Source organism: Arachis ipaensis, chromosome B7, assembly GCF_059453495.1.
Source record: "Arachis ipaensis isolate K30076 ecotype BB chromosome B7, ASM5945349v1, whole genome shotgun sequence".
NCBI classification, from domain to species: domain Eukaryota; kingdom Viridiplantae; phylum Streptophyta; class Magnoliopsida; order Fabales; family Fabaceae; genus Arachis; species Arachis ipaensis.
This window is the reverse complement of record NC_142442.1, coordinates 106,881,723-106,908,010: the sequence shown is the minus strand read 5'-3', so window position 1 is coordinate 106,908,010 and position 26,288 is coordinate 106,881,723. Positions and strand designations below refer to the sequence as shown.

General features: G+C 37.5%; 1 non-coding gene across 1 annotated transcript; it reads right to left on the bottom strand.

The window, feature by feature from the left end:
- Window positions 1-9,121: 9,121 nt before the first annotated feature.
- LOC148553640 (small nucleolar RNA R71) lies at window positions 9,122-9,229 on the bottom strand. The gene has a single exon (XR_015893100.1). It is a non-coding gene; the product is annotated as a small nucleolar RNA R71 (small nucleolar RNA).
- Between the last annotated feature and the right edge of the window lie 17,059 nt (window positions 9,230-26,288).

The following is a 26,288-nucleotide window of genomic DNA, read 5'->3' as shown; positions in this document are numbered from 1 at the left end:
ACCAAGTGGGCCCCGGAAGTGGATTTCTGCAATATCTGCACTTAGTTACTCATTTTCTTTAAACCCTAGTAACTAGTTTAGTATAAATAGCACTTTTTACTATTGTATTAGGGAGCTTTTATGCCATATTTCATGTTGGGAGGCTGACCTCATGGCCATGCCTAGACCTTTTTCACTTTATGTATTTTCTACGGTAGAGTTTCTACACCCCATAGATTAAGGTGTGGAGCTCTGCTGTTCTTCATGATCTAATACAAGTACTATTGTTTTTCTATTCAATTCATGCCTACTTCTTCTCTAAGATATTCACTCGTACTTCAACATGATGAATGTGATGACCCGTGACACTCATCATCATTCTCACTCATAAACGCATGCCTGACAACCATTTCCGTTCTATCTGCAATAACTTGAGTGTATATCTCTTGGCCTCCTGGTTCATGACGCATGGTTACCTCTCCTGACAACAGAGCATTCCATTCCGTGAGATCAGAGTCTTCGTGGTATGGGCTAGAACCATTGGCAGCATTTCTGAGATTCGAAAAGTCTAAACCTTGTCAGTGGTATTCCGAGTAGGATCTGGGAAGGGATGACTGTGACGAGCTTCAAACCTGCGAATGTGGGGCACAAGTGACAGTGTGCAAAAGGACAATGGTCCTATTCCGACGCTAGCGGGAATCGACAGATGATTAGCCGTGCGGTGACAACGCATATGGATTTGTTTTCATCCAAGACGATCATACAACTTGCCATGGAAGGAGGTAACGCATGGTTGGAAGAAGACAATAGGAAAGCAGAGGTTCAGAAGCAACAAAGCATCTCCAGACGCTTATCTGAAATTCCCATCAATAAATTACATAAGTAACTTTATCTTATTTTATATTTTATTTATATTTTATTTATCAAAATCTCATAACCATTTGAATCTGCCTGACTGAGATTTACAAGGATGACCCTAGCTTGCTTCAAGCCGACAATCTCCGTGGGATCGACCTTTACTTACGTAAGGTATTACTTGGACGACCCAGTGCACTTACTGGTTAGTTGTGCGGAGTTGTGAAAAAGAGTTGAGATTATGATTGTGCGTACCAAGTTTTTGGCGCCATTGTTAGAGATCACAATTTCGTGCACCAAGTTTTTGGCGCCGTTGCCGGGGATTGTTCGAGTTTGGACAACTGACGATTTATCTTGTTGCTCAGATTAGGTAATTTTATTTTGTATTTAAGCTTTTTGTTTTTACCCTTTTTATTTTGAAAAAAATAAATAAATAAAAATATATTTGTTCTTCAGAATTTTTAAGAATGAATTCTAGAGTGTCAGATGATATGTGAAGCCTGGCTGGCTGCTAAGTCATGTCTAAAATTTTTGGACTGAGGCTTTCACTTATCATTGCAGGAGCTTTTTTATTCCCATCAATTTGGCTGTTGTATGTAATGCTCTACTGAAGCTTGGCTGGCCATTTGGCCATGTCTAATCTTTTGGACGGAAGCTTTCATATAAAGCTTGGCTGGCTATTTAGCCAGGTCTAAATTTTTGGATCGAAGCTTTAGACTAACATTACATGATTTCTGGAATTCTTATTAAAAATTTTGTATCTTTTTATTTTCTTTTTCCAACATAATTTTTGAAAAATAAAAAAAAAATTATAAAACAATAAAAACAAAAAATTTTGTGTTTCTTGTTTAAGTCTAGTGTCAAATTTTAAGTTTGGTGTCAATTGCATGTTCTAACTTTTCTTAAAATTTTTTAAAAATTCATGCATGTGTTCTTCATTTATCTTCAAGTTGTTCTTGATGATTTTCCTTGTTTGATCTTTAAACTTTCTTGTTTTGTGTCATTTCTTGTTTTTCATATGCATTTTTGAATTACTAGTGTCTAGAGTTTAAAAATTTTTAAGTTTGGTGTCTTGTATGTGTTTCTTTTCTTAAAAATTTTCAAAAATATGTTCTTGATGTTCATCATGATCTTCAAAGTGTTCTTGGTGTTCATCTTGACATTCAAAGTGTTCTTGCATATTTTTCTTGTTTTGATTCATAATTTTTATGTCATGTTTCATTTTGATGTTTTTCTCTTTCCTCATTAAAATTCAAAAATAAAAAATATATTTCCCTTATTCTTCTCATAAATTTCGAAATTTTGAATTGATTTAGTCAAAGAGTTTTAAAATTTAGTTGTTTCTTGATAGTTAAGTCAAAATTTCAAATTAAAATTTCTATCTTTTTCAAATCTTTTTCAAAAATCAAATCTTCATTTTTTTTATATTTTCGAAAATTTTAAAAATTTGATTTTCATAATCTTTTTCTTATTTTATAATTAATGCTAACAATTAACGTTTGGAGTCAAAAAATCTTCAAGTTGTTACTTGCCTATTAAGAAAGGTTCAATCTTTAAATTCTAGAATCATATCATTTAGTTTCTTGTTAGTCAAGTAATCAACTTTAATTTTCAAAATCAAATCTTTTTAATTTCCTTTTCAAATCTTTTTCAAAATGAATTTCAATCATATATTTTTCAAAATTTAATTTCAAAATCCTTTTCTAACTTCTTATCGTCTCAAAATTGATTTTCAAATCTTTTTCAATTAACCACTTGATTAGTTTGTTTTAATTTTAAAAAGTTTACTATTTCAATCATATCTTTTTCAAAATCACCTAACTACCTTTCGCTCTCCAATTTTCGAAAATCACTAACCACTTTTTCAAAATTCTTTTTCTAATTTTAATTTATTTTCTCTCTTAAATTTTGAATTATAACTAATAATTAAAATAAAAACAAAAATATTTCCTTTTATTTTAATTTAAAATTCGAATTTTCTCTCTCTCTCATCTCTTTCTATTTATTTATTTATTTACTAACACTTCTCTTCTTATAATTCGAACCCTCTCACTCTCTCTGTGTTCGAATTCTTCTTCTCCTTTCTTTATTTTATCTCTTCTATTCTTCTACTCACATAAAGGAATCCCTATACTGTAACATAAAGGATTCCTCTTCTTTTCTGTTCTCTTCTTTTTTATATGAGCAGGAGCAAGGATAAGAACATTCTTGTTGAAGCTGATCCAGAAGCTGAAAGGACTCTAAAGAGGAAGCTAAGAGAAGCTAAGGCACAAAACTCTGGAGAGGACCTGACAGAATTTTTCGAAAAAGAAGAAGAGATGGCCGAACCGAACAACAATGGTGGAGATGCAAGGAAGATGCTTGGTGACTTTATTGCACCCTCTTCTGACTTCTGTGGAAGGAGCATCTTAATTCCTGCAATTGGAGCAAAAACTTTGAGCTTAAGCCTCAATTAGTTTCTTTGATGCAGTAGAATTGCAAGTTTCATGGACTTCTATTGGAAGATCCACATCAGTTCTTAGCTAAATTCTTGCAAATTTGTGATACTGTTAAGACCAATGGGGTTAATCCTGAGGTCTACATACTTATGCTTTTCCCCTTTGCTGTAAGAGACAAAGACAGGACATGGTTGGATTCACAACCTAAAGATAGCCTGAACTCTTGGGAAAAGTTAGTCAATGCTTTCTTGGCCATATTCTTTCTACCACAGAAGTTGAGCAAGCTTAGAGTGGAAGTCCAAACCTTCAGACAAAAGGAAGGTGAATCCCTCTATGAAGCTTGGGAAAGATACAAGCAATTGATTAGAAGGTGTCTCTCTGACATGTTTTCAGAATGGAGCATCATATGTATATTCTATGATGGTCTGTCTGAATTGTCCAAGATGTCATTGGACCACTCTACTGGAGGATCTCTTCATCTGAAGAAGACGCCTGCAAAAGCCCAGGAACTCATTGAAATGGTTGCAAATAACAAGTTCATGTACACTTCTGAAAGGAATCCTGTGAATAATGGGACAACTCAGAAGAAAGGAGTTCTTGAGATTGATACACTGAATGAAATATTGGCTCAGAACAAAATATTGACTCAGCAAGTCAATATGATTTCTCAGAGTCTGTCTAGAATGCAAGCTGCAACAGGCAGTACTAAGGAAGCTTCCTCTGAAGAAGAAGCATATGACCTAGAGAATCCTGCAATGGAAGAGGTGAATTACATCGGAGAATCCTATGGAAACAACTATAATCCTTCATGGAGGAATCATCCAAATTTCTCATGGAAGGATCAACAAAAGCCTAATCAAGGCTTCAGTAACAATAATGGTGGGAGAAATAGGTTTGGCAATAGCAAACCTTTTCCATCATCTTCTCAGCAACAGACAGAGAATTCTAAGCAGAGCCACTCTGACTTAGCAACTGTAGTCTCTGATCTATCTAAGACCACTCTCAGTTTTATGACTGAACCAAGGTCCTCCATTAGAAATTTGGAGGCACAAGTGGGTCAGCTGAGTAAAAGAGTTACTGAACTCCCTCCTAGTACTCTCCCAAGCAATAAAGAAGAGAATCCAAAGAAAGAGTACAAGGCCATCTACACGTCCAACATGGCCGAACCTGTAGAGGAAGGAAAGGCAGTGATTTCCAGTGAGGAAGACCTCAATGGACGTCCACTGGCCTCCAAGGAGTTCCCTAATGAGGAACCCAAGAAATCTGAGGCTCATATAGAGACCATAGAGATTCTACTGAACTTACTATTGCCATTTATGAGCTCTGATGAGTATTCTTTCTCTGAAGAGGATGAAGATATTGCTGAAGAGCAAGTTGCTCAATATCTAGGAGCAATCATGAAGCTAAATGCCAAGTTATTTGGTAATGAGACTTGGGAGGATGAACCCCAATTGCTCATCAATGAACTAAATGATCTGGCTCAACTGAAATTACCTCAGAAGAAATAGGATCCTGGAAAGTTCTTAATACCTTGTACCATAGGCACTATGACCTTTGAGAAGGCTCTATGTGACTTAGGGTCAGGGATAAACCTCATGCCCCTCTCTGTAATGGAGAAACTAGGGATCTTTGAGGTGCAAGCTGCAAGAATCTCACTAGCGATGGCAGACAATTCAAGGAAACAGGCTTATGGACTTGTAGAGGATGTCTTAGTGAAGGTTGAAGGCTATTACATTCCTGCTGACTTCATAATCCTAGAGACTGGGAAGGATGAAGATGAATCCATCATTCTTGGAAGACCCTTCCTAGCCACAGCAAGAGCTGTGATTTATGTGGACAGAGGAGAGTTAGTTCTGCAAGGGAATGAGGAATACCTTATGTTTAAGGCTCAAGGATCTTCTTCTGTAACCATGGAGAGGAAGCATGAAAAGCTTCTCTCAATACAGAGTCAAACAGAGCCCCTACACTCAACTTCTAAGTTTGGTGTTGGGAGGCCAACATCAAGCTCTAAATCTCTGTGAAGCTCTCTAAGAGCTTCACTGTCAAGCTACTGACATTAAAGAAGCGCTTATTGGGAGGCAACTGATGAGCAGATAATTTATATGCTTTTTGGCATTGTTTTAACATTGTTTTTAGTATGATTCAGTTAATTTTTAGTATATTTTTATTAGTTTTCAAGCAAAATTCAAATTTTTGGACTTCACTATGAGTTTGTGTGTTTTTCTGTGATTTCAGGTATTTTCTAGCTGAAATTGAGGGACCTGAGCAAAAATCTGATTCAGAGGCTGAAAAAGGACTGCAGATGCTGTTGGATTCTGACCTCCCTGCACTCGAAATGGATTTTTCTGGAGCTACCAAAACCAAATTGGCGCGCTCTCAATTGCGTTGGAAAGTAGACATCCAGGGCTTTCCAGCAATATATAATAGTCCATACTTTGCATGAGTTTTGACGATGCAAACTGGCATTCAAATGCAAACTTCCTGCCCTATTCTGAAGTTAAATGCCAGAAACAGGTTACAAACTAGAGTTAAACGCCACAAACAAGCTGCAACCTGGCGTTTAACTCCAAGAAGAGTCTCTACACGTGAAAGCTTCAATGCTCAACCCAAACACACACCAAGTGGGCCCCGGAAGTGGATTTCGGCACTATCTGCACTTAGTTACTTATTTTCTGTAACACTGGCTACTAGTTTAGTATAAAAATTACTTTTAGTGATTTATTTTCACATCTTTTGATCATTTTTGAGACTATCTTTGTATCACTTTTGATCTCTTGATCACGTTTAGGGGGCTGGCCATTCGGCCATGTCTGGACCTTCATCACTTATGTATTTTCAATGGTGGAGTTTCTACACCCCATAGATTAAGGTGTGGAGCTCTGCTGTTCCTCATGAATTAATGCAAAGTACTATTGTTTTTCTATTCAATTCAAGCTTATTCTTATTCTAAGATATTCACTCGCACTTCAACATGATGAATGTGATGATCCGTGACACTCATCATCATTCTCACCTATGAACGCGTGCCTGACAACCAGTTCCATTCTATCTGCAATAGCTTGAGTGTGTATCTCTTAGCCTCCTGGTTTATGATCAGAGTCTTCGTGGTATAGGCTAGAATTATTGGTGGCCATTCCTGAGATCCAGAAAGTCTAAACCTTATCTGTGGTATTTCGAGTAGGATCTAGGAATGGATGACTGTGACGAACTTCAAACTCATGAGTGTTGGGCATAGTGACAGACACAAAAGGATCAATGGATCCTATTCCAACATGATCGAGAACCGATAGATGATTAGCCGTGCGGTGACAGCGCATTTTGACCATTTTCACTGAGAGGACGGACGGTAGCCATTGACAACGGTGATCCCCCAACATAAAGCTTGCCATGGAAAGGAGTATGAATGATTGAATGAAGACAGTAGGAAAGCAGAGATTTAGAAGGAGCAAAGCACCTCCATACGCTTATCTGAAATTCTCACCAATGAATTACATAAATATTTCTATCTTATTTTATATTTTATTTATATTTTAATTATCAAAACCTCATAACCATTTGAATCTTCCTGACTGAGATTTACAAGGATGACCATAGCTTGCTTCAAGCTGACAATCTCCGTGGGATCGACCCTTACTCACGTAAGGTTTATTACTTGGACGACCCAGTGCACTTGCTGGTTAGTTGTGCGGAGTTGTGAAGAAGAATTGAGATTATGAACGTGCGTACCAAAGTTTTGGCGCCGTTGCGATCACAATTTCGTGCACCAAGTTTTTGGCGCCGTTGCCGGGGATTGTTCGAGTTTGGACAACTGACGGTTCATCTTGTTGCTCAGATTAGGTAATTTTATTTTAATTTCAAGCTTTTTATTTTCAAAAAACTTTCAAAAAAATAAATTATTCTATGTTCTTCAGAATTTTTAAGAATGAATTCTAGAGTTTCATGAGATATGTTGAATCCTGGCTAGCTGTTAAGCCATGTCTAATCTTTTGGACCGAGGTTTCAACTATCCTTAGAAGAGCTTCTTTGTATTTCTTAGCAATTTAGCTGTTGTATATAATGATCTGCTAAAGCTTGGCTGGCCATTGGCCATGTCTAGTGTTTTGGACCAAAACTTTCACTGAAAGCTTGGCTGGCTAGTAAGTCATGTCTAATTCCTGGACCTGAGTTTTAGACTAACATTGCATGATTCCTAGAATTCTTATTAAAAATTTTGAAATCCTTATTTTTCTTTTTCCAAATAATTCTCGAAAAATACAAAAAAAATTAATAAAATCATAAAACCAAAAATTTTGTGTTTCTTGTTTGAGTCTTGTGTCAAGTTTTAAGTTTGGTGTCAATTGCATATTTTTAATTTTCATTAAAATTTTCGAAAAAACTCATGCATGAAACTGTTCTTCATGATCTTCAAGTTTTTCTTGATGATTGTCTTTGTTTAATCTTGTGATTTTCATGTTTTGTGTCTTTTCTTATTTTTCATATGTATTTTCAATTTGTTAGTGTCTAAAATTTGAAAATTTTTAAGTTTGTGTTCTTGCATGTTTTTCTTTTCTTAAAAATTTTCAAAAATAAGTTCTTGATATTCATCTTGACATTCAAAGTGTTCTTGGTGTTCATCTTCACATTCAAAGTGTTCTTGCATATATTATGTGTTTTGATCTTGAATTTTCATGTTTTGAGTCATTTTGATGTTTCTCTCTCTCCTCATTAAAAATTCAAAAATAAAAAAAATATATCTTTCCCTTATTCTTATCATAAATTTCGAAAATTTGGATTGACTTAGTCAAAAATTTTTAAAAAAATTCTAGTTGTTTCTTATGAGTCAAGTCAAATATTTAATTTAAAAATCCTATCTTTTCAAAATCTTTTTCAATTAACCACTTAACTTTTTCTTTGATTTTAAAAATTCTTATCTTTTTTAAAACTATTTAACTACTTTCCTCTCTCTAATTTTCGAAAACTCCTCCCCACTTTTTCAAAATTTATTTTAATTAACTAATTATTTTAAATTTTAATTTAATTTTATTTCTCTTTTTAATTTTCGAATACTAACTAATAATTAAAATAAAAACAAAAATATTTTTCTTTTATTTTAATTTAAATTTCGAATTCTCCCTCTCTCTCCTTTCTTTTTATTTATTTATTTAATCACTAACACTTCTCTTCTTCTTAAAATTCGAACCCTCTTTCCCCCTCTGTGTTTGAATTTCTCTCTTCTCATTCTTCTATTCTTTTCTTCTTCTACTCACATAAGGAATCTCTATATCGTGACATAGAGGATTCCTCTTCTTTTCTGTTCTCTTCTTTTTCATATGAGCAGGAACAGGGATAAAGACATTTTTATTGAAGCTGATCCTAAACCTGAAAGGACTCTTAAGAGGAAACTAAGCGAAGCTAAAGCACAACCCTCTGGAGAGGACCTGACAGAAATTTTCGAAAAAGAAGGAGAGATGGCCGAACCCAAAAACAATGGTGGAGATGCAAGGAAGATGCTTGGTGACTTCATTGCAGCCTCTTCTGACTTCTATGGAAGAAGCATCTCAATTCCTGCAATTGGAGCAAACAACTTTGAGCTTAAACCTCAATTAGTTTCTCTAATGCAACAGAATTGTAAGTTTTATGGACTTCCATTAGAAGATCCTCATCAGTTCTTAGCTGAATTCTTACAAATTTATGACACTGTCAAGACCAATGGAGTTGATCCCGAGGTCTACAGGCTTATGCTTTTCCCTTTTGCTATAAGAGACAGAGCTAGAACATGGTTGGATTCACAACCTAAGGAAATCCTGAACTCTTGGGAAAAGCTGATCAGTACTTTCCTGGCCAAATTCTTTCCACCTCAAAAGATGAGCAAGCTTAGAGTGGAAATCCAAACCTTAAGACAGAAAGAAGGTGAGTCCCTCTATGAAGCTTGGGAAAGATATAAGCAATTTATCAAAAGGTGTCCTTCTGACATGCTTCCAGAATGGAGCAACATATGTATATTCTATGTTGGTCTATCTGAGTTGTCAAAAATGTCACTGGACCATTCTGCAGGAGGATCTCTTTATCTAAAAACCCCTACAGAAGCTCAGGAACTCATTGAAATAGTTGCAAATAACCAGTTCATGTACACCTCTGAGAGGAGTCCTGTGAACAATAGGATGCCTCAGAAGAAGGGAGTTCTTAAAATTGATACTCTGAATGCCATATTGGCTCAGAACAAAATATTGACTCAGCAAGTCAATATGATTTCTCAGAGTCTGAATAGATTGCAAGCTGCATCCAACAGTACTAAAGAAGCATCTTCTGAAGAAGAAGCTTATGATCCTGAGAATCCTGCAATGGCAGAGGTGAATTACATGGGAGAACCCTATGGAAACACCTATAATCCTTCATGGAGAAATCATCCAAATTTCTCATGGAAGGACTAATAGAAGCCTCAACAAGGCTTCAATAATAATGGTGGAAGAAATAGGTTTAGCAATAGCAAGCCTTTTCCATCATCTTCTCAGCAACAGACAGAGAATTATGAATAAAGCCATTCTGGCCTGGCAACCATAGTCTCTGATCTATCCAAGACCATACTAAGTTTCAAGAATGAAACAAGGTCCTCCATTAGAAATTTGGAGGCACGGGTGGGTCAGCTGAGTAAGAAGATTACTGAAACTCCTCCCAGTACTCTCCCAAGCAATACAGAAGAAAATCCCAAGAGAGAGTGCAAGGCCATAACCATGACCAACATGGCCGAACCTGGAGAGAGTGAGGAGGACGTGAGTCCCAGTGAGAAAAGCCTCATCGGACGTCTTCTGAACAGAAAGGAGTTTTCCTTTGAGGAACCAAAGGAATCTGAGGCTCATATAAAGACCATAGAGATTCCATTGGACTTCCTTCTGCCATTCATGAGCTCTGATGAATATTCTTCCTCTGAAGAGGATGAAAACATCATTGAAGAGCCAGTTGCTAAATATCTAGGAGCAATCATGAAGCGCCAAGTTATTTTGTAATGAGACTTGGGAGGATGAACCCCCTTATTCACCAATGAACTGAATGCATTAATGAGGCAGACATTACCTCAGAAGAAACCGGATCCCAGAAAATTCTTCATACCTTATACCATAGGCACCATGACTTTTGAGAAGGCTCTATGTGACCTGGGATCAGGGATAAACCTCATGCCACTCACTGTAATGGAGAAACTAGGAATCTTTGAGGTACAAGCTGCAAGAATCTCACTAGAGATGGCAGACAAATCAATGAAACAGGCTTATGGACTAGTAGAGGACGTGTTAGTGAAGGTTGAAGGCCTTTACATCCCTGCTGATTTCATAATCCTAGACACTGGGAAGGATGAGGATGAATCCATCATCCTTGGCAGACCCTTCCTAGCCACAGCAAAAGCTGTGATTGATGTTGACAGAGGAGAGTTGGTCTTTAAGTTGAAGGAGGACTACCTTGTATTCAAGACTCAAGGTTCTCCTTCTGTAACCATGGAGGGGAAGCATGAAAAGCTTCTCTCAATACAGAGTCAAACAAAACTCCCACATTCAAACTCTAAGTTTGGTGTTGGGAGGCCACAACTAAACTCTAAGTTTGGTGTTGAGAGGCTCCAACCCTGCTCTGATTATCTGTGAGGCTCTATGAGAGCTCACTGTCAAGCTATTGACATTAAAGAAGTGCTTATTGGGAGGCAACCCAATGTTATTTAATTATATCTATTTATTTTCTATTATTATTTTATGTTTTCTGTAGGTTGATGATCATGTGAAGTCACAAAAACAACTAAAAAATCAAAAACAGAATGAAAAATAGCATTAAAAATAGCTCACCCTGGAGGAAGAGCTTACTGGCATTTAAACGCTAGTAATAAGCATCAGACTGGCGTTTAACGCCAGAAAGAAGTATCAAGCTGGCATTAAATGCCAGAAACAGGCTACAGTCTGGCGTTAAACGCTAGAAACAGGCTACAGCTTGGCGTTTAACGCCAGAAACAAGCAGCATTCTGGCATTAAACGCCAGGATTGCACTCTAAGGGTATTTACACGCTTAAATGGAGCAGGGATGATAAGTCCTTGACCCCTTAGGATCTGTGGACCCCACAGGATCCCCACCTCTCTCTCTTTCTCTCTCCCACCTTTTCATAACACTCTTTTCCAAAAACCCCACCTACCTCCAAATTTAAAATCCTTTCCCTCCCAACCCCAACCTTAATACACGAAACCTAACACTCCCCCCACCCCTATATAAACCTCTCACCAGTCCTTCATTTTCACACATTACAACCACTACTTCTACCCCTTGGCCGAACCACATATCTCCCTCCATCTCCTCTATTTTCTTCTTCCTCTACTACTTTCTTTCTTCTTTTGCTTGAGGACGAGCAAACCTTTTAAGTTTGGTGTGGTAAAAGCATTGTTTTTTATTTTTCCATAACCATTAATGGCACCTAAGGCCAGAGAAACCTCAAGAAAGAGGAAAGGAAAGGCAATTGCTTCCACTTCTGAGTCATGGGAGATGGAAAGATTCATCTCAAAGGTCCATCAAGACCACTTCTATGAAGTTGTGGCCAAGAAAAAGGTGATTCCTAAGGTCCCTTTTAAGCTCAAAAAGGGCGAATATCCGGAGATCCGACAAGAGATTAGAAGAAGAGGATGGGAAGTTTTCTCCAATCCTATTCAACAAGTCGGGATCTTAATAGTTCAAGAGTTCTATGCACACGCATGGATCACTAAGAAGCATAATCAAAGTATGAACCCGAATCCAAAGAATTGGCTTACAATGGTTTGGGGGAAATACTTAGATTTCAGTCCGGAAAATGTAAGGTTGGCGTTCAACTTGCCAATGATGCAAGAAAACACACGCCCCTACACTATAAGGTTCAACTTTGATCAAAGGTTGGACCAAGTCTTCATGGACATATGTGTGGAAGGAGCTCAATGGAAAGGAGACTCAAGAGGCAACCTGGTTCAATTGAGAAGACCGGACCTTAAGCCTGTAGCTAGAGGATGGTTGGAGTTCATCCAACACTCTATCATTCCTACTAGCAACCGATCCGAAGTAACTGTGGATCGGGCCATCATGATCCATAGCATCATGATTGGAGAGGAAATGAAAGTTCATGAGATTATACCTTAAGAACTCTACAAGGTGGCTGACAAGTCTTCCACTTTGGCAAGGTTAGCCTTTCCTCACCTCATTTGTCACATCTGCAATTCGGGTGGGATTATCATAGAGGGAGACATCCTCATTGAAGAGGACAAGTCCATCACTAAAAAAAGGATGGACAAACAAGAGAGCCCACTCATGGACCTCAACAAGAGCATGAGGAAATTCCTCATTATAAAATCCCTGAGATGTCTCAAGGGATGCACTTTCCTCCACAAAACTATTGGGAGAAAATTAACACCTCCCTAGGAGAATTAAGTTCCAACATTGGACAACTAAGGGTGGAGCACCAAGAGCACTCCATCATTCTCCACGAGATTAGAGAAGATCAAAGAGCTATGAGGGAGGAGCAACAAAGGCAAGGAAGAGACATAGAGGAGCTCAAGAGCACCATTGGTTCTTCAAGAGGAGGAAGACACCACCCTCACTAAGGTGGACCCGTTCCTTAATCTCCTTGTCTATTTATTTTTCTATTTTTCATTTACAATGCTTTATGTTTATTTATGTTTGTGTCTTTATTACATGATCACTAGTGTCTAAGTGTCTATGCTTTAAAGCTATGAATCTCCTATGAATCCATCACCTTTCTTAAATGAAAAATGTTTTAATTACAAAAGAACAAGAAGTACATGAATTTCAAATTCATCCTTGAAATTAGTTTAATTATTTTGATATGGTGACAATACTTTTTGTTTTCTGAATTAATGCTTGAACAGTGCATATGTCTTTTGAATTTGTTGTTTATGAATGATAAAATTGTTGGCTCTTGAAAGAATGATGAAAAAGGAGAAATATTATTGATAATCTAAAAAATCATAAAATTGATTCTTGAAGCAAGAAAAAACAGTGAAAAACAAGGCTTGCGAAAAAAATGGCAAAAATAAAAGAAAAAAAAGAAAGAAAAAGAAAAAGCAAGCAGAAAAAGCCAAGAGCTCTTTAAACCAAAAGGCAAGAGCAAAAAGTCAGTAACCCTTTAAACTAAAAGGCAAGGGTAAAAAGGATCCAAGGCTTGGAGCATTAATGGATAGGAGGGCCTAAAGGAATAAAATCCTGGCATAAGCGGCTAAACAAAGCTGTCCCTAACCATGTACTTGTGGCATGAAAGTGTCAAGTGAAGAGTTTGAGACTGAACAGTTAAAGTCGTGATCCAAAGCAAAAAGAGTGTGCTTAAGAACCCTGGACACCTCTAATTGGGGACTCTAGCAAAGATGAGTCACAATCTGAAAAGGTTCACCCAGTTATGTATCTGTGGCATTTATGTATCCGGTGGTAATACTGGAAAACAAAGTGCTTATGGCCACGGCCAAGACTCATAAAGTAGCTGTGTTCAAGAATTAACATACTAAACTAGGAGAATCAATAACACTATCTGAATTCTGAGTTCCTATAGATGCCAATCATTATGAACTTCAAAGGATAAAGTGAGATGCCAAAACTGTTCAAAGGCAAAAAGCTACTAGTCCCGCTCATCTAATTGGAGCTAAGTTTCATTGATATTTTGAAATTTATAGTATATTCTCTTCTTTTTATCCTATTTGATTTTCAGTTGCCTGGGGACAAGCAACAATTTAAGTTTGGTGTTGTGATGAGCGGATAATTTATACGCTTTTTGGCATTATTTTTACATAGTTTTTAGTATGATTCAGTTAATTTTTAGTATATTTTTACTAGTTTTCAAGAAAAATTCAAATTTTTGGACTTCACTTTGAGTTTGTGTATTTTTCTGTGATTTCAGGTATTTTCTGGCTGAAATTGAGGGACCTAAGCAAAAATCTGATTCAGAGGCTGAAAAAGGACTGCAGATGCTGTTGGATTCTGACCTCCCTGCACTAGAAATGGATTTTCTAGAGCTACAAAAACTCAATTGGCGCGCTCTCAATTGCGTTGGAAAGTAGCCATCCAGGTCCAGCAATATATAATAGTCCATACTTTGTTCGATTTTTGACGACGCAAACCGGCGTTCAAACGCCAACTTCCTGCCCTATTCTGAAGTTAAACGCCAGAAATAGGTTACAAACCAGAGTTAAACGCCACAAACAAGCTGTAACCTGGTGTTTAACTCCAAGAAGAGTCTCTACACGTGAAAGCTTCAATGCTCAGCCCAAACACACACCAAGTGGGCCCCGGTAGTGGAGTTCTGCACTATCTGCACTTAGTTACTTATTTTCTGTAACCCTAGCTACTAGTTTAGTATAAAAACTACTTTTAGTAATTTATTTTCACATCTTTTGATCATTTTTGAGTCTATCTTTGTATCACTTTTGATCTCTTGATCACTTTTAGGGGGCTGGCCATTCGGCCATGCCTGGACCTTCATCACTTATGTATTTTCAACGGTGGAGTTTCTACACCTCATAGATTAAGGTGTGGAGCTCTGCTGTTCCTCGTGAATTAATGCAAAGTACTATTGTTTTTCTATTCAATTCAAGCTTATTCTTATTCTAAGATATTCATTCGCACTTCAACCTTATGAATGTGATGATCCGTGACACTCATCATCATTCTCGCCTATGAACGCGTGCCTGACAACCACTTCTATTCTATCTGCAATAGCTTGAGTGTGTATCTCTTAGCCTCCTGGTTCACGATCAAAGTCTTCGTGGTATAGGCTAGAATTATTGGTGGCCATTCCTGAGATCCGGAAAGTGTAAACCTTGTCTGTGGTATTCCGAGTAGGATCTGGGAAGGGATGACTGTGACGAGTTTCAAACTCGCGAGTGTTGGGCGTAGTGACAGACACAAAAGGATCAATGGATCCTATTCCAACATGATCGAGAACTGACAGATGATTAGCCATGCGGTGACAGTGCATTTGGACCATTTTCACTGAGAGGACGGACGGTAGCCATTGACAACGGTGATCCCCCAACATAAAGCTTGCCATGGAAAGGAGTATGAATGATTGAATGAAGACAGTAGGAAAGCAGAGATTCAGAAGGAGCAAAGCACCTCCATACGCTTATCTGAAATTCTCACCAATGAATTACGTAAGTATTTCTATCTTATTTTATATTTTATTTATATTTTAATTATCAAAACCTCATAACCATTTGAATCTGCCTGACTGAGATTTACAAGGATGACCATAGCTTGCTTCAAGCCGACAATCTCTGTGGGATCGACCCTTACTCACATAAGGTTTATTACTTGGACGACCCAGTGCACTTGCTGGTTAGTTATGCGGAGTTGTGAAGAAGAATTGAGATTATGAACGTACGTACCAAGTTTTTGGCACCGTTGCGATCACAATTTCGTGCACCAGCAACCCCATATCATTTAATTATATTTATTTATTCTCCATTGTTATTTTATGTTTTCTTTAGGTTGATGATCATGTGAAGTCACAAAAATAACTGAAAAATCAAAAACAGAATGAAAAACAGCATTAAAAATAGCACACCCTGGAGGACAGGCTTACTAGCATTTAAATGCCAGTAAGGATAGCATAATGGGTGTTTAAAACCCAGCCTGGCAGCATTCTGGGCGTTAAACACCAGAATGGGCAGCACTCTGGGCGTTTAATGCCAGAAAGGGTTGTCTGGCACAGGCTGGCGTTAAACGCCAGAAATGGGCAGCAGAGTGGCGTTTAACGCCAGGAAAGGTAGCAGGGCTGGCATTTAACGCCAGGAAAGGTAGCAGAGCTGGCATTAAATGCCAGAATTGGCACAGAATGGGCATTTGAACGCCAGAATGGTGCAGAGACTCAAATTACTTGACACCTCAGGATCTGTGGACCCCACAAGATCCCCACTTATCCCATTTCTTCTTCTCTCCTCTTCACACCTTTCCATAACACTCTTCCCCATACACCCTTGACCAATCATCTCAATACCTCTTCCCCAAACACCATTCACCTATCAAATCTTACCCTCTTCTCCATACTCTCTTCACTACTCACATCCATCCATCATAAAACCCCCTACCTCACCATTCAAATTCAAACCATTTCCCTCCCAAACCCTCCCCTTCATGACCGAACCCCCCTCTCTCTTACCCTATAAATACCCCTCCTCACTACCTTCAATTTCACATAACATACACACTACAACCCACCTTGGCCGAACCTACACTAACCCTCCATCTTCTCCATTTCTTCTTCTTCTACTCTTTTCTTTCTTCTTTTGCTCGAGGACGAGCAAATCTTCTAAGTTTGGTGTGGAAAAAGCTAAAGCTTTTTGTTTTTCCATAACCCTGAATGGCACCAAAGGCTGGAGAAACCTCTAGAAAGATGAAAGGGAAGGCAATTGCTTCCACCTCCGAGTCATGGGAGATGGAGAGATTAATCTCAAAGGTCCATCAAGACCACTTCTATGAAGTTGTGGCCAAGAAAAAGGTGATCTCCGAGGTCCCCTTCAAGCTCAAAAAGAGTGAATATCTGGAGATTCGACATGAAGTTCGAAGAAGAGGTTGGGAAATCCTCACCAACCCCATTCAACAAGTCGGGACCTTAATGGTTCAAGAGTTCTATGCCAATGCATGGATCACTAAGAACCATGACCAAAATGTGAACCCGAACCCAAAGAATTGGCTTACAATGGTTCGGGGGAAACACTTGGATTTTAGTCTGGAAAATGTGAGGCTAGCATTTAACTTGCCAATGATGCAAGGAGATCCTCACCCTTTCACTAGAAGGGTCAACTTTGATCAAAGGTTGGACCAAGTCCTTAGGGACATTTGTGTGGAAGGCGCTCAATGGAAGAGAGATTCAAGAGGCAAACCGGTTCAACTAGGAAGGCTTGACCTCAAACCCGTGACTAGGGGATAGTTGGAGTTCATCCAACGCTCTATCATTCCTACTAGCAACCAATCTGAAGTTACAATAGACCGGGCTATCATGATCCATAGTATCATGAATAGAGAGAAAGTATAAGTTCATGAGATCATATCTCTAGAACTCTATAAAGGTGGTGGATAAGTCTTCTACTTTGGCAAGGTTAGCCTTCTCTTATCTCATTTGTCACCTATGCAATTTAGGTAGAATTGTCATAGAGGAAGACATCCTCATTGAAGAGGACAAGCCCATCACTAAGAAAAGGATGGAGCAAACAAGAGGGCCCACTCATGGACCTCAACAAGAGCATGAGGAAGTTCCTCATCATGAAATCCCTGAGATGCATCAAGGGATGCACCTTCCTCCACAAAACTATTGGGAGCAAATCAACACCTCCCTGGGAGAATTAAGTTCCAACATGGAACAACTAAGGATGGAGCACCAAGAGCATTCCATCCTCCTCCATGAAATTAGAGAAGACCAAAGAGCCATGAGGGAGGAACAACAAAGGCAAGGAAGAGACATCGAGGAGCTCAAGCACTCCATAAGATCTTCAAGAGGAAGAACTAGCCGCCATCACTAAGGTGGACCCGTTCTTTAATTTCCTTGTTCTTTATTTTCTGTTTTTCGTTTCCTATGCCTCATGTTTTATCTATGTTTGTGTCTTTATTACATGATCATTAGTGTCTAGTGTCTATGCCTTAAAGCTATGAATGTCCTATGAATCCACACCTTTTCTTAAATGAAAAATGTTTTTAATTACAAAAGAACAAGAAGTACATGGTTTCGAATTATATCTTGAAATTAGTTTAATTATTTTGATGTGGTGGCAATACCTTTTGTTTTCTGAATGAATGCTTGAACAGTGCATATTTTTGGATTTGTTGTTTATGAATGTTAAAATTGTTGGCTCTTGAAAGAATAAAGAAAAAGGAGAAATGTTATTTGATAATCTGAAAAATCATAAAATTGATTCTTGAAGCAAGAAAAAGCAGTGAATTAGCAAAGCTTGCAGAAAAAAAATGGCGAAAAAAAAGAAAAAAAAAGAAAAGAAAAAGCAAGTAGAAAAAGCCAATAGCCCTTTAAACCAAAAGACAAGGGTAATAAAAAAAAGGATCCAAGGCTTTGAGCATTAATGGATAGGAGGGCCCACAGGAATAAAATCCTGGCCTAAGCGGCTAAACCAAGCTCTCCCTAACCATGTGCTTGTGGCATGAAGGTGTCAAGTGAAAGCTTGAGACTGAGCGGTTAAAGTCGTGGTCCAAAGAAAAAAGAGTGTGCTTAAGAGCTCTGGACACCTCTAACTGGGGACTTTGGCAAAGCTGAGTCACAATCTGAAAAGGTTCACCCAATTATGTGTCTGTGCCATTTATGTATCTGGGGGTAATACTGGAAAACAAAATGCTTAGGGTCACGGCCAAGACTCATAAAGTAACTGTGTTCAAGAATCAACATACTGAACTAGGAGAATCAATAACACTATCTGAATTCTGAGTTCCTATAGATGCCAATCATTCTGAACTTCAAAGGATAAAGTGAGATACCAAAACTGTTCAGAAGTAAAAAGGCTACAAGTCCCGTTCATCTAATTTGAACTAAGTTCATTGATAAGTTTGGAATTTATTGTATATTCTCTTCTTTTTATCCTATTTTTTTTAGTTGCTTGGGGACAAGCAACAATTTAAGTTTGGTGTTTTGATGACCCGATAATTTATACCCTTTTTGGCATTGTTTTTACATAATTTTTAGTATGTTTTAATTACTTTTAATTATATTTTTATTAGTTTTTATTCAAAAATTACATTTCTGGACTTTACTATGAGTTTGTGTATTTTTCTGTAAGTTCAGGTATTTTCTGGCTGAAATTGAGGGACTTGAGCAAAAATCTGATTAAGAGGCTGAAAAAGGACTACAGATGTTGTTGGATTCTGACCTCCCTGCACTTCAAGTGGATTTTCTGGAGCTGTAGAAGTCCAATTGGCGCGCTCTCAATTGCGTTGGAAATTAGACATCCTGGGATTTTCAGCAATATATAATAGTCCATACTTTGCCTGAGATTTGATAGCCCAAATTGGCGTTCAAAGTTAGCCTAAAATATCTTGGCGTAAAATGCCCAAACTGGCACCAAAATTGGAGTTAAACGCCCAAACTGGCACCAAAGCTGGCGTTTAACTCCAGGAACAGCCTAAGCACGAAAAAGCTTCAATGCTCAGCCTAAGCACACACCAAGTGGGCCCCGGAAATGGATTTCTGCACTATCTGCACTTAGTTACTCATTTTCTGTAATCCCTAGTAACTAGTTTAGTATAAATAGCACTTTTTACTATTGTATTAGGGAGCTTTTATGCCATATTTCACGTTGGGAGGCTGGCCTCACGACCATGCCTAGACCTTTTTCACTTATGTATTTTCTACAGTGGAGTTTCTACACCCCATAGATTAAGGTGTGGAGCTCTGCTGTTCTTCGTGAATTAATACAAGTACTATTGTTTTTCTATTCAATTCATGCCTACTTCTTCTCTAAGATATTCACTCGCACTTCAACCTGATGAATGTGATGACCCATGACACTCATCATCATTCTCACTTATGAACGCATGCCTGATAACCACTTCCGTTCTATCTGTAATAGCTTGAGTGTATAACTCTTGGCCTCCTAGTTCACGACGCATGGTTGCCTCTCCTGACAACAGAGCATTCCATTCCGTGAGATCAGAGTCTTCGTGGTATAGGCTAGAACCATTGGCAGCATTCCTGAGATTCGGAAAGTCTAAACCTTGTCTGTGGTATTCCGAGTAGGATCTGGGAAGGGATGACTGTGACGAGCTTCAAACCTGCGAATGTGTGCAAAAGGACATTGGTCCTATTCCGACGCTAGCGGGAACCGACAGATGATTAGCCGTGCGGTGACAGCGCATATGGATTTGTTTTCATCCGAGAGGATGATACAGCTTGCCATGGAAGGAGGTAACGCATGGTTGGAAGAAGACAATAGGAAAGCAGAGGTTCAGAAGCAACAAAGCATCTCCAGACGCTTATCTGAAATTCCCACCAATGAATTACATAAGTAACTTTATCTTATTTTATATTTTATTTATATTTTAATTATCAAAACCTCATAACCATTTGAATCTGCCTGACTGAGATTTACAAGGATGACCCTAGCTTGCTTCAAGCCGACAATCTCCGTGGGATCGACCCTTACTTACATAAGGTATTACTTGGACGACCCAGTGCACTTGCTGGTTAGTTGTGCGGAGTTGTGAAAAAGAGTTGAGATTATGATTGTGCGTACCAAGTTTTTGGCGCCATTGTTAGAGATCACAATTTTGTGCACCAATATTGTAAGTTAAATTTTTCTGGTGCTTTATTGTAATTGAAACCACTCTTCAATTTTTGATAAAGTTGTTTTAAAGTTGGCATGCACTATTTTAAATGAAGTTTTGAAAAACTTCCTTATTTAGTAGAAACCTGTCCATTTGTAACGCACTACTTATCTCCTGTACTAACTTATAAGCAAATTTTTACTTGGATTTTCTTTTCTAAATAGATTTTAGCTTCCTCTTTCGTCCTTGCTATAATTTTTATAAACGCTTGTTTGAATATGAACTTTGAGGAATTTGGAATAAGCATTTGATTTCTTCCGAGTTCTTTGAATTACTTTTGTTTAATTTGTGAACCTAACTATCCTTCTAAAATATTTGAAAACGTGAAATAGTTTTTGAAAGGTTTTTCACTCTTCATGAGCAATGCATTTGAAAATATTTTAATCCTACACTTGAGTCTTGTAAGCTCTGTTTTTGGTTTTAGGCATTTCTCCTTTTGTAAACCTTATACTTCTTTGACTCAACTTGACTTTGTTCAAACCACTGTGCTACCTTTTCTTTTATCACTCCTGTCGGACTTCTTTGATTCGGGTGTTATTCTTGAGGTTGCCAAAGTAACTTTCTTTCCGTCATTCTTCACTCCTTGTAGATTCTTGATTACTTGTGATATCAACAATCCTTTCAAGCTCTTGTGGTTTTTGTCCTTGTCACTTGTCCTTTTCAAATGTCTTGTATGCTTTTGAATAAACTTGAGGATTTCCTTAGAGTCACATATGACCTTTAAGCGTAGCAAGCGAAACGTTAGCCTCTTTAGAATGCTGTTCGTGAACGTGAAAGGGGTGGATCGGTAAGTGTGTAACGTTATGAGGAGTGTGGTAGTTTTATTCCTTGTGAAAGAGTTTGCGGGTGTTAGACTTGTGACCAGTTATGGAGTTGTAAAGTAACTAATGAAGTTAGGAAGTTGAAGTTCTGAAGTAGGTACGAGATCTATGAGCGAACGTTATATCCGTTGTATAAATACCAGCATACCTTGTAGCCTTTTACCACATTAACTACCACTCTGCTTTGTGAACGCCTATCCTGATTTGCACTCTACCTTGTTACTTCAAGTTTTTGTAAAGTCTTGAGACCATATGACCTTTTGCATCGAGCCTATCTGGTATCCTCTGCCTTACACCATACTTTACTGCTATATTTAAATCTTATGGTTATCCAGTATTTGAACCTTTATAAATAACATGTGCTAAGGTTTCTTACTTTTCTAAAAGGTATTTAAAAAGTAGAGTGCTAAGACTATGTATTACCTTATGTGTCGCTTTAATTTTTGGGGGACAAAAATTTTTATAAGGTGGGTGGAATGTAAAACCCAGAACTTTTGGAAAATCTCATTTCGGGTCAATTTCAAATTGTTTATTCATTAAGTATTTTAATTTTAGAAATTATTTTAATAAGGCTAATTAAATCAAGTGTTGATAATTAAATTTGGATTTTTATCTAATTTCATAATTATTGGATAATTTCCATATTTAAATTATGAAGTTTGGTAATGGTAAAATAATAAAGATTTTATGAATTACTTTACATAATTGAGATTTTAGAATTTAATACTTTAATTCTTATGAATAAAAAAAATTAATTATATTATCTCTATTTACTAAATTAGAGCATTTCCTTGAAATTAATTTGTAATTTATGATCAAATAATATTTTGTTTAAAGGTAATTTTGTTGAATTAAAATTTGTTTTCAATTACTCTATTGCCCCCTAATTTTATTAAAAATTACCTAAACTACCCCTAGCCTAACCCTAACCCTAATTTTACTCAAAACCCTAATCCCCTCTAACCCTAACAGCCACTAAAACCCCTCCACCAACACCCAACAGCAGCAACGCTGCAATAAGGAAGAAAAAAGAAGCAGAAAGCGAGAGGGAGACAGAGAGCTGCGGCAGGAGAGGATGAGAGGGACGAGCCAGCACCGGTGGGCCTCGCCGTCGCCGCCGAGCTGCTCGCCACTCGCTGCCATCGTCACTGGTGTGACGCGGAGGAGGGAGCTAGAGGAGAAGAAGAACGACGCCGTTCCTCATCGCGGCCGAAGCTCACCGCGTCGCCCCGCCACTGCTGTCTGTGAACCCACTGCTGCTGCGAATCAGAACTGAGGCAAGAGAGAGGACTGTGAAGGAGGGAATCGCACCGCCCACTCACTGCCTGTGCTGCCAGATCCATCGCACTCTGCTGCCACGAGGTCGCTGCCGTCGCTGCTTTGAAGGGAGCCTCAGTATCTCCGTCAAGTCGTGTCGGAGGGTCAACGCTGATGTTAAGGAATTATCATGTTGGTATAGAATTTCACAAATGAAATCTCGTTGCAAGTATAGTTCTAAACCAACAAACAAGCCTCAATAAAAAAATTGGTTGTCAAAGGTACAAACCCCAATAAAAATTAACCGAAGTATTTAAACCACGGGTTGTCTCACAAGAAATTGCAATGAAGTTCTCAATTATTGGCTTTGAAGAACAAAGGGGTTTGACTTGTAATTGGCAAGGAAATATAAAAGTAAAAAAGTAAATAACAATAACTAATAAGAGAAAGGAAAAGAACTATTGGCTAAGACATGGGAATTGAGATTGCCATCCTTGTCTACAAACCATATATTGACAATTATGAGGGACCAACCCATTAAGTCTACTTCTATGCTTGAAGTATGTCAAATAGGCTTGATCAACATCAATCCATAAGTCCTAACCTAGCAACTAATTGACTTAGTAGTAGGATAGTATCAATGGTTATCAAATTGACTACCAAGGGTTCTCAAATCACCAATTCAATGAGACCCAATGACTCAAGGTCACTTAATTCCCTTAGCCTAGGCCAAGAGTAAAGAAAACTACTCAAAAACTAGTAGAAGCATTTCACCAAACACCTTGAATGCAATGAAAGTAAATATCACAAAATGTAAGAATTACAAAACTCATAACTAACATAAGAAAGAAATCAACAATAGCAATGAAGATTGACATAAAAGAAGACATGGAAACATAACATTACATTAGAAGAAATCAAGATCCAACAATTGTTCATCAACATAAAAGAGAGTAAAATAAGAAATTAACAAGAGAAACTAAGAAGACTAAGACAGTAAAACACTAGAATATAAAGAGAATTGAAATCAAAACAAGAACTGAAAGAGAATTTTGAGTGAGATTAACCTAACTTTACCCTCCCTAAATCTAGAGAGATGAGAGAGCCTCACTCTCTAGAATTCTCCCCTAAAATATGATGAAAACTCAACTATGACTACTTGTTTCATTCCTCCCTTCAATTCTTGGGTTCAATAGCATCAGAAATGAGTTGGGCCCAAAATGAGCTAGAAATCGCTGGCCACATTTTGCCCAAAATGGTCCACGCTGATCCTGCGATGCGTGTGCGTGGAACGACACGTAAGCATCAGCAAACGCAAGGCAACTATGGCAAATTTTAAATCCTTTTAAAGCTCTGGATGTTAGCTTTCCAACGCAACTAGAACCGCCTCATTTGGACCTTTGTAGCTCAAGTTATGATCGTTTTAGTACGAAGAGGTCAAGATTGACAACATAGCGATTCCTTCATTTCTTCATAAGTTCTCCCACTTTGCATGCTTTTCCTTCATTCCTTTAATCCAATCTTTGCCTTCTAAATTTGAGACCACTTAACAAACATATCAAGGCATCGAATGGAATTAAAGTGAATTAAATTTAGCTATTTTTGGCCTAAAAAGGATGTTTTTACACTTAAGCACAAATTAAGGGAGAATTACAAAACCATGCTATTTCATTGAATAAATGTGAGAAAAGTTGATAAAATTCCCGAAATTAAGCACAAGATAAACCACAAAATTGGGGTTTATCAAAACTCCCCACACTTAAACCAAGCATGTCCTCATGCTAAGAATAAAGAAGGACAAGAACAGGCGTATGAACATTTATTCAATGCAAATAAGCTATATGCATCTATCTATATAAATGCAACTAGATGCAAAATACTTCTATCTACTTGGTTAAAAGTAAATCAATCTCCAAGAACACATATGAACAAGTAGGGCAAAGATCATATGACGATTCATGAATTCCACCAATTCAAATATCAAAATGAAGTTCAAATAGACTTGCAAGAAGAAAGCTCATGAAAGCTGGGAACAAGGAAATGAGTATCAAACCCTCACCGGAAGTGTATCCGCTCTAGTCGCTCTAGTGTATAGGGTTGATCAATCAATTCTCTTCTAATCATGCTTTCCATGATTCGTTTTTCATCTAACAATCAACAATTATTCAATGCATGCATACATTTATCATGAGGACTTATTCAGAGGTTGTAATGTGGCTAGGGTCAAGGTAGGGATGCATATGGTCAAGTGAGCTTGAAATTTGAACCTTTGATTAACCTAAGCTCTCACCAAACACATATAACAACCTATACAATTCTAATACAATACCTAACTACCCATGATTCCCACTTTTTCACATACTCATGCATTCTCTTTAATTCACATTCCATATGCATTGTTATTATTACTTTACTTTGGAGTATTTTTGTCCCCTTTTTATTGCTTTTCTTTTTCTATTTTTCTCTTTTTATTTTTCTTTTGATATATATTTTTCTTTATTTTGTATTTTTTTTTCTTTTTGGAATAAAGTATATACAAGAGTATCAATGCATATGATTTAACATAATTAATATATGAGTATGTACCCAATTCCTAATATTTTTAATAAAAATACAAAGCACACTTTTACCTCAACCAATGTTTCCGAGTTGCCCATTCCCATATGATACACACCCTCACTAGCCTAAGCTAATCAAAGATCCAAATTAAGGGACACATATTGTTTTTCACTTAGGGGTAGTGATGTGCTAAAATTAAGAACAAAAGGGATTAAATAGGCTCAAAATTGACTAACAATGGTTGATGAAAGGTAGGCTATTTGGGTAAGTGAGCTAAATGAAATGATGGCCTCAATCATATAAATGTATTCATACATGGAATAATGGACATAAAGAATTAAACAAATCAAAGATTACAATCATAGAAAGAGAATAATACACACAAGAATGGAAATAAGTGGTTATAAGATGTAACCACACAATTGGGCTCAAAACTCACATGCTTGTGTCCTTAGCTCAAAAACCATGTTCCAAAATAAATTCTTCAAGCAAGTTCAACAAAATATTTTTTTTCAAATTGGTAGGGTGCCCTAAAAATAGTTTTCTTAGGAAAGAAGTCATCACTCTAACCAAGTAGCCCAAACATAAAAAGAAGTGGTAAAATATGTACAAATTCTAACTATCATGCAATGCAACAACTAATCTAACAAAGAAAATTAAGAATTGGTGTTGAAAAAGGAACTTGTTACCCATGGAGATCGGTCAGACGACTCCCCACACTTGAAGATTGTACCGTCCTTGGTGCATGCAAAGAAGAGAAAGGTAGATGGGTTGCTATAACTGATGAGCTTCTTCGAAGAATTGTGCGGGTGGACTTGTTTGTTGCTCCATCTTGAAGCTTTTCCTTTCCCTCTTGGTGGCCAACCTAAAAGGAAAGAAAAAGAAAGAAAATTAAGCCTACAACAAAGATATCAAAGCAATAGAGCATATGCGGGGCTAATGCCAAATAAGAGTAAGATTCTCACTACATGTTAGCTACGCATGTAAGTAAGAGAGCAGTACAGGCAAAGGGCATATCAACTAATACTTGATACAAGAGGAAAGTCAAAGTATAAGTGAATAACATGAAGAGCATGTTGAG